An 8,581-nucleotide genomic window follows, 5' to 3' on the forward strand; every position below is an offset into this window, starting at 1 on the left:
GCGGCGTGTAAGTCGCGATTAGAACGTTTAAAATTTTTCGGACGACAAGTGTAGAGACTTGCAGAATTTCTTCAGAAGTTCGAGAACTAAGTGCTTTGGATCCATAGGGTATTCTCATTAGATCGTTCATTCCATTGATTGTCTCCTGCAATTCTTCATCACTTTCACTAAGGATCGCAATGTCATAAGTGATTATTATCATTGACATCCTTTCACACTGAATTTTGCTTGGACTCTAGATGTTGACAGACTATATTCATACCTTTATACCCTTTCTAACTGAGACACTTCGTCCTTGGTCTTCCATCCCAGTTTTTCCGTCTTTATTCTTCAACATATATCTTCCGTCTTTTCCTATAGGTTACACCTATTTTGCTGAGAATTTCGAACATATTGTACCATTTGACATTATCGAACGCTTTGTTTCCATTATCAACCGCAACCTGAATACTGCCTCTCTGGTGCCTTTACCTTTCCTCAAATTAAACATCGTCATCTGACACATCCTCAATTTTCGCTTTTACTCAAACGTATATTATTTTTGTTAATAACTTGAATGTATGAGGTGATACGCTGATTGTGCGATAGCTCGAGCACTTATCAGCCTTTGCTATCTTGCGGACTGTGTGTACGATATTTTTTTCCAAATCTGATGGTACGTCTCCAGAGTCATAAATTCTGCAAACGAATCTGAATAGCCGTTTGGTTGCCAAAACTCTGTTGAACTCTGTCTCTAATAATTTCCTCATTTCTTCCATGTCGACTCCCACGTCTTCTACTGTTATGTCAACATAGAGAGCCCCTATTTCACAAACGCCTTCAGTGTAGGCTAATCTTCCTTTCTATTCGCTCTTACGTCTCCGCCAAACTGTGGAGCTCGTCTTGCGCTTTTAATACTGACGCATTTGTTTTTAATTTCGCCGAAGGTTACTTTAACTTTTATACAACTGAATCCTTCCGACGACCGTTTCTTTTTCGATTTCTTCATATTTTTCTTGCAGACATGTCGCCTCGGCTTCCTCAAATTTATATCTTACCTTGTAAATTTTATACTCTTTCGTCGATCAGTTGATTTCTTGTGTTGCCCAAGGTTTCCTTGTTCCTATGTTCGTCCTTCCAACTTGAGCACTGTATACTGATATCTAAGTACTGGCACCATAAGAAGGTGCGAATAAACCCCATTATAATGTGGATTATTTCAAGATCTGTGGCTAGCGATTACTGTCACCAGCAGCAATTCACGGTCTAATTTCGCACTTCCACAGTCTCTCGCTTCGATGACCGCTCTAACAGTTTAATTGGCTGATACATTAACTCTCCTTCGAACAGAGTGATATTTACCTCTTCTTTCTTGAAGAACAAGATAGAGCTTCCAGCTCCGTGATAAAGAATGCAGTTTAATACAATCATAAATCATGTTGCCGTATGTTCCGAAGCTTGCAGGCAATGGTGTATCCAGGTATCATTTCAGGATGAAGCAATTTAGAAATGAAAGAAACCGCGTCCCTTTCTAGAAGAAACATTTAAAACTTATACACATATATACATTGTTGTCTGTTATACAAGCAATACGTCCAGCCAGAATTACGGACGCGAAGAGACGGAAGAATTTGATATCGGCTTAAAGAAACGTTATAATACAGATATATGGACATGTTTCTATTCGTACATATCTCTTTTTGGCGCGGGAATGTTTATTTTGCACATTTGCCCCACACAGTCTTCCGATAAATGACACATACTTTATGGCTAAACCAAAATAAGAGCTATCACAGTTGTCACTCTTCAAGTGAACTGCCTAATGTATATCGTTCAGCACAGGATCTACAGACTTAACGGCCTTAGAAGATTTCGAACGCTCCCAACATTGCTCATTTCTTCAGTAACCCGTTTCTTTCCACATCCGTTCTTCGGGTCGATTCTCTTAAACTTTTCTACTCTTCATTGTTAGTGAATTCTGATATGAGTCTATATCTATTCCTGGATAAGTGTGACAATCCAACATTCGATTTCGGAGTCTCTGCTTGACCATGGCGTAATCTATCTGGAATCTTTTTGTATATCCTGGACTTTTCCAAGCATATCTCCTCTTCTGATTACTGTACAATGTATTCGCTGTTACTAGAATTCAACTGATTTTTCTTCTCTCCTCATACACTCCAGTTGCTCTTTCTGCTACTCCTTCCCTACCTTCGCGCTGCAGTCCTCCGGACTATTGAGTTATCTCCCATTCGATACAGAGTTATCCGTCCAGTATCCTCATATGCTTTCTGTGCCTCTTCATCTTCATCTTCTGCTGGTGACGTTGGCACGTTAGCCTGAACTATTTGTGTTGACATTAGACTGCTGTCGATTCTGATGAGAATAATCCTGTCACTAAATTGTTCATAGTAACTCATTCTCTGCTCTACCGTCTATTTGACGAGTCCTACTCACGTTACACCGTTTTTTGCTGTTATTTTCGCCTGACCAGAATTCTTTATCTTTCCATTTTATTGCACTGATCTTTACTGTACATTGACCGAGACTTTGTATTTCCCTTGTAATATTCAGACTAAACTCCGACTTGTTGAATGTTAATAATATTGAGACCGATAAAATTAGTATACAGAAAGAATTTCACTCATCGTGAACTCTGCATTTCAGAGGAGAGGAATCGGTAAGAAGTGTGTTGTGGAGTTACTGTGCAACTTCTCATTTTTAGCCATCCAACCATTTACGTAAGCAAGTGAATATACGTTTCTAAAGATGCTGGTATTTTGCAGGAACCGGCAAGTCAGTTTGGTATGTAATATAACTAAACCCACAAAATATTATACAAATTGCATCAACATCCTGCCTAATCACAGTAAAAATCCTGGAGACGTTCTATTAATTCATCTACCCCCATATGGAACAAAGGAGTCTCTTCATTTGATTGATTCGCTCAAAACATGTCGTAAATCGGTAACACATATCGATATCACAGAAGTTAGTGAAATCTCGCTGCAATCCACAATGACATATAAGAGGGCAGGCCGAGCGTGGAAGAGTTCTTCCCCGTTTTGTAACCTCAACTGAAGCAGTCAACGTCGACAAGAAGGACTAACGAGTGATTCAAAGTTTCAGATGAACTTGTAGTTTCGTAAATGTTAAACATCGTTAATCAATGTATTAAATGATGCCTTAATATTCAAGTACTCGTGTGAAGAAGAAGCGTGTGAAGGTAAGTAAATATTTTTATAATTTATGTAATTAAATGAACTAATATTTCACGCGTTCTAGTTCTTATGTGCTTCCTCTCAAGCAGTCAAGGAACCCACTGCTATGGCCAGACGATTGTAGGTTCGTCTGGTCAAAACAGTGATAGGACTCATACCGGTGCTATTGGACGTCAAGAGAATCCCATCACACCTGGATGCACTCTTCAGCTTCAACCAGTTGAAGTGCTTTTTTTCCGACAGTTCAGACAGTGCTGAAGCCGATTGAAGAACGCTTTATACTTTACGGCTTCCAATTTAAACCGTCGTCAAGGGATTCAGTTTCTTTCCTAATTTTTGTTGTAAACAATCGTTTCTATGGTCCAGCATCCGAAAATTTCGTTCACTACTCCTGGACTGCAGCTGGGTAAGCTGACTTCATACCACAGTTTTAAAATACTGTCAAAACGTACACTACTGGCCATTAAAATTGCTACACCACGAAGATCCCGTGCTACAGACGCGAAATTTACCCGACAGGAAGAAGAAGCTGTGATATGCAAATGATTAGCTTTTCGGAGCACTCACACAAGGTTGGCGCCGGTGGCGACACCTACAACGTGCTGACATGAGGAAAGTTTCCAACCGATTTCTCATACACAAACAGCAGTTGACCGGCGTTGCCTGGTGAAACGTTGTTGTGATGCCTCGTGTAAGGAGGAGAAATGCGTACCATCACGTTTCCGACTTTCATAAAGGTCGGATTGCAGCCTATCGCGATTGCGGTTTATCGTATCGCGACATTGCTGTTCGCGTTGGTCAGGATCCAATGACTATTAGCAGAATATGGAATCGGTGGGTTCAGGAGGGTAAAACTGAACGCCGTGCTGGGTCCCAACGGCCTCGTATCACTAGCAGTCGAGATGACAGGCATCTTATCCGCATGGCTGTAACGGGTCGTGCAGCCACGTCTCGATACCTGAGTCAACAGATGGGGTCGTTTGCAAGACAACAACCATCTGCACGAACAGTTCGACGACGTCTGCAGCAGCATGGACTATTAGCTCGGAGACCATGGCTGCCGTTACCCTTGACGCTGCTTCACAGACAGGAGCACCTGCGATGGTGTACTGAACGACGAACCTGGTTGCACGAATGGAAAAACGTCATTTTTTCGGATGAATCCAGGTTCTGTTTACAGCATCATGATGGTCGCATCCGTGTATGGCGACATCGCGGTGAACGCATGTAGGAAGCGTGTATTCGTCATCGCCATACGGGCGTATCACCCGGCGTGATGGTATGGGGTGCCATTGGTTACACGTCTCGGTCACTTCTTGTTCGCATTGACGGCACTTTGTACAGTGGACGTTACATTTCAGACGTGTTACGACCCGTGGCTCTACCCTTCATTCGATCCCTGCGAAACCCTGCATTTCAACAGGATAATGCACGACCGCATGTTGCAGGTCCTGTACGGACCTTTCTGGGTATAGAAAATATTCGACTGCTTCCCTGGCCAGCACATTCTCCAGATCTCTCACCAACTGAAAACGTCTGGTCGATGGTGACCGAGCAACTGACTCGTCACAATACGCCAGTCACTACTCTTGATGAACTGTGGTGTCATGTTGAAGCAGCATGGGCAGCTGTACCTGTATACGCCATCCAAGCTCTGTTTGACTCAATGCGCAGGCGTATCAAGGCCGTTATTACGCCCAGAGGTGGTTGTTATGGGTACTGATTTCTCAGGATCTATGCACCCAAATTGCGTGAAAACGTAATCAGATGTCAGTTCTAGTATAATATATTTGTCCAATGAATACCGGTTTATCATCTGCATTTATTCTTGGTGTACCAATAGTAATGACCAATAGGGTATTTTCGATGTTGAAAAGCAGTGTGCTCTTGATGACCGCTTAATGTATCTGCAATTGTGTAATGCAATTTATGCTCTATGACCATATTTATCCTCATACGCTTTTACCAAGTCTTACCAACAACCCAGTTTCGAATTCGGTGACTGAACTTGTGCAAATTTGTGAAAGGCAGTGTAATCGATGACGTCAAATATTGTGTGCATATTCTTAATCTATATGTGGAACTTAGAGAAAACATTTTTGTATATATTATCGTAAGATAAAATCCAGTTATTAATTACTTGTTGCAGTTTCAGATACTGTTCCACTATTTTTTTAAATTTGGTATTTCTTTTTCCCAGTACTAGTAATGATAGTCTATCGTTTTCACTTCTTATTATTCTACATTTTCTATTACTTAGTAAAATTCATGTAATATTTTTGTTTTTCTATTATTTCTTTTGCTACATTGCAAATTAAGTGTTCCCGTCGTTTTCACCTTCAGTGGCCCCCATGCCACCTGCGGCTTCACTCCATTTGAGCTTATGGTTGCAGTTTAACGTCAGCTTTGTCAAGGTACCACTGCAAGGAATTTTTTATTTGTAGTTTCAATCTTCCTGTCGAAACTGCTCAATTAAACTAAAATATTTCTTTTATTTTGTTTTATCTTCTCTAATGCAGCAGGAAGCTACAGCGGCACTTGTTTTTAATAATGATTCTTCCTCTAATATGTCAATGGCACATGCAAGAGACTTAAGTGCGTCATCACATCAGCCTCTGTTTCTCATATGTATGTCACACACTTTTGATTCTAATCGGCCCTGCGGAAGATCGGATCAATGAGATTCTTGATTGTTATCTTTCACAGATAACTGCAATGAAATAGTGATTCGTTTTGTTGACCTGAAGTTGACTTGCCCATCAAACATAATCAGAGGCGAGATATGGAGCCAGCTGCAGCGTTCCCTGTATGTCGGCAACCTGAAGCACGACAGCACCTGCTTGGTAGTATATCAGACAGGGGCAAGCAGAATCCCGTTATGTCGTTAAATATTGGTACCATAGCGCACTAGAGCCTAAAGAATTTCTCTTTTGCTTTAGATTTTCCTAGAATATGAACTGATTGACTTAAAGTTTATAGAATCTCATAATTTAGTGACGATTTTTCTGCTTGCATCCCTGACAAGCAGGTTAGTTTCGTTTCATCTAATTTTTGAGGATAAAGATGTTTTTAAGAATTATTCGAGAGTACTCTCAGTAATAAGACTTTGAATCTGATCGGTATTCAATCGCAAGTATCTGCGTTTTACAGGCAAGCTTCGTCTTTATAGCTGTTCTCCTATTGACGACTCTCCTCGAGGACTGCGAAAGACCTGAAGAGAAGAAACCAGGTCACTTGCAGGACGTAGTGTGTAAGTGCGTAATTGTTGCGCGCCCATTGTTGAGAAGGTTACGGTCCCAAAGAGAAAGAACCAGCATCAGAGAGTTTTCGTTTGGTGGTAAAGTTCAAATCTGTTTACCATTTATCTGTTTTGATATGGGTTGGTCCTAAACCATTCTAATGTATTTGTACTGAATTCGGTACTCATACTTTTGGGATGTACGTCATAAATGTAAAACCCTAATCAGTTTCTAAATGCTCTGAAAATAAACAGATGAGAGAATTATTTGTGTAAGCGGTGTTGAGTAGCTTTAATAGAGGTTAGAATATGCATCGTGCAGGATACACCCTTGGTAACTTTCATAAGTACTAAAGTTTCTCCTAAGGTGTTGATAGTTTACATTGAAAGATGGAAGCACATTACTAGTTATAACACAAAGTACACCAGAAAGAAGCATTTCATTATTGTGATTAACTATTGCAATTGTGGAATGCATAGTTGAATACGTCCTTCACGGCCCTAGGATGATCAGTTTACGACTGAAATCGATTGTAAAAAAAATTAGTACAGCTACACATGATGCAGTTCATAGCCTGAAGCACATCCGACTTGGCCACGTATGGGACAGGCGTGAGCGACCGACCGCCGTGTCAATCTCAATGGCGTCATCAAGACGTGGTATGGAGGGGCGTGGCACAGAACACTGGTCTTCCTCTCGTTGTCGGGTTAGCAGACCTGGTGCAGCTACCAATCAGCCAAGTAGCTCAATAGCTGTCATCACGAGGCTGCGTGTGCACCGTTCCAGCACTCCTATGAAGGAAAAATCTCTGGTAGTACCAGGAATCGAACCGTGCTCCCCCAGAATTGCAGTTAGCCGCGGTGACCGCTTCATACGCAGGCGGACAGTTCCTTATCTAAATAGGTGAAATATTGCATTGGTCCAGTTCTGCATCAGAGTCAAGGAACAAATGGAATAGTCGTTATAAAAGAAACATTTGATGATACGAGATGAGGGAGTACGACGAACGTTCTTTACTTTGAATTCTAATATTCTTAATGTTCTGGGGTTTGGCCACTATGCACAATGATAGCACCGACACAGTGATAAAAAAAAGCTTAGGTGTGCATGAAGTTACATTTATTACTAGTGATTCACCTAACGATGCAAAAGTTGTATGACAATGTAGAAGATCTTGGAAACTAGGTCTAGACTGAGATGAACACCAGGAAGGGTGGGATACTGTATGGGGAAACTGTTAGAAGAGATGTTAATCTGGGCAGCTCGCGAAATCAGAGTAACGATCGAACCACATGCTACAAATTTTAACCAAATGAAGCAAAACAATTTCCGTGGCATTGTAAGCAAGTAACGAGCTGCTGAGAATATGGATCGCACTACCGCAACGGCGTTACTTACAGCTCCCCAGAAATCACCAAATCGTGACCTCATCAGCCCCAAATGGCGGTCGGGAAATGAGTGACTCTCACGGCGGGCGGCGATCAAGTAACCACGAAACATAGATCTCGCTCCACAACTCTCCACTTTCAAAAAAACTCTATACGCGTGTCACGACCCAGTGCTGTCGCCAATGTGACAGAAGAGAATATCACTTACTTCGTGAAAGAACGGGAAAACGCTGTAGGAACTTCCCACTCTTGGCACTCAAAATGCATCTTAACAAATAAGAAGTAAGTGTTGGGATGGACTAGTGTCCCATCGATTTGTCGACTTCTGCGTGACATACATGATAGTGGAGTGACTCAATTCGATTATGAGAACCAAATTTTGCCGCGAAAGTGATGGACCTTTCCATGCTGATCAGGAGGTGCCTCAGGCCTCTTCCTTTGATGTCTGAACACAATAGTCAGAAACGTCGTGTTCATTTATTCTCTGACGACCGCAGCTGCATAAGGTACCCTTCGCTCAGGACACTGAGACCCCAACCCCGTCGATAAAAGCACGAAGCAGGTCGCGCCATTATTGCCGGGAAAAGTACCCAGCTCCCAGTAGACCTTCGTCTTTGTTAATGAGATTCACTAACCACTTCCTGCCGACGAGAAAACTCAGAAACCACACTTGGAGAACATCTTCCAAGTGAGAAGAACACAAAGCTTTCTCCCTAGCAAATGTGCCGGGTGTACTCTAAATAAAATTAACCAC

This window comes from Schistocerca americana, chromosome 1 (assembly GCF_021461395.2).
Source record: "Schistocerca americana isolate TAMUIC-IGC-003095 chromosome 1, iqSchAmer2.1, whole genome shotgun sequence".
In the NCBI taxonomy this organism is placed as follows: domain Eukaryota; kingdom Metazoa; phylum Arthropoda; class Insecta; order Orthoptera; family Acrididae; genus Schistocerca; species Schistocerca americana.